The following is a 1,404-nucleotide window of genomic DNA, read 5'->3' as shown; positions in this document are numbered from 1 at the left end:
GGTTTTTATTTCCATTTATTTGTTTTGTCATTCTCTCCTTCTTTGCCAATCTGCCTATCTCTTTTTTCTTCAAGATTTTTCTCTCTATCTAGCCTTTTTCTTTGTCTATCTTTCTTTCTTTTTCCTTTTTCTTTCTACTTTTCTCTCTCTCTCTCTCTCTCTCTCTCTCTTTCTTTCTCTCTCCCTCTCCATCATGGTTTCTTTTTTTTGTCATTTACTTTTGCTCTTTCTTTCTCTCTCTCTCTCTCGTCTGTCTCTCTCTCGTCTGTTTTTCTTATTTTTGTCTTTTAATGCCTTCCTTTCTCTTCCTCTCTTTTTTTTCTCTCTCTCTCACTCTCTCTTTCTTTCCTTCTTTTCTTTCTGATTGTAAATTTCTAAAATTCTATTTAAAACTTTTTTCTGGGTTTTTTCTCGCACTTTCATCAAATTTTTTTTAATTTTTTTTAGTTTTGTTCTCTGTGAAGCGTCCCTTCTTTGTTTTTTTGATTTATTTTTTTCAGTTTCTCATTTTTCAGCCGCATGTTTTTTCCACTTTAGTTTTATTCTCTCATTTTGTTTTCATTTTTGTTTTTTTTTGTATTTTTAATATTTTTAAATCTATTATTTTTAAATATTTGTTTACTACAAGCAGTTTTTATGTCTACAAATTTTGTATGGAAAGTCTTTTCCATTTTCTTTTTTAATTTTTGTCTTGTCTCTTCCTTTCATTTTTTCTCTTTTTCTCTCTTTCTCTTTTTCTCTCTCTCTCTCTTCATTTGTTCCTCTCTTTTACTCCTTTGTTTTCTTAATTTTTATATTTTTTCGTTTCTTTCTCTTTCTTTCTCATTATCTCTCTTTCTGTTTATCTCTCTTTCTTTTTTTCTCTCTCTCTCTTTCTTTTTCCAGATTCTTTTCTTTTATTCTTTTCCTTGCTTCAGTTTCATTCTACTCATGTTTTTTTCTGAGGTCCACATTCGCCAGCAAGATTAATTAAAATTGCAAAAACACCAAGGTGTGATGGACGACTGAGTGATGACTGTGAAGGAATATAGAAGAGATAGTGATAAAGTAGGAATAGGTTAATGTCTGTCACTCTGTTTCCATTCTTGTTTGTCGGTTTGTTTGTTTGTTTATTTGCTTGTTCGCTTGTTTGGCGGTTCATCTGTTTGTTTGTTTGGTGGTTTGTCTAATTGGTTCTCTGTTTGTGTGATCGTTCTTCATTCGTTCTTCCATTCGTTCATTCGTTCGTACGTTTATTTGTTTGTTTGTTTGTTTGTGTATTTTCATCTATGTTTGTTTCAGCAATTGATAGGTGATCAATATTTAATAAAACGTCACCAGGGTGAAGGTCATTTAAAGGTCAATGACCTTTTCGTGACCTTTCGCTCTGACCTGTCTGGAGGTTTATGGAGACGTTGGCTTGCG

Source organism: Helobdella robusta (genome assembly GCF_000326865.2).
Source record: "Helobdella robusta unplaced genomic scaffold HELROscaffold_38, whole genome shotgun sequence".
Classification (NCBI taxonomy): Eukaryota; Metazoa; Annelida; class Clitellata; order Rhynchobdellida; family Glossiphoniidae; genus Helobdella; species Helobdella robusta.
This window is presented reverse-complemented; position numbering follows the sequence as displayed.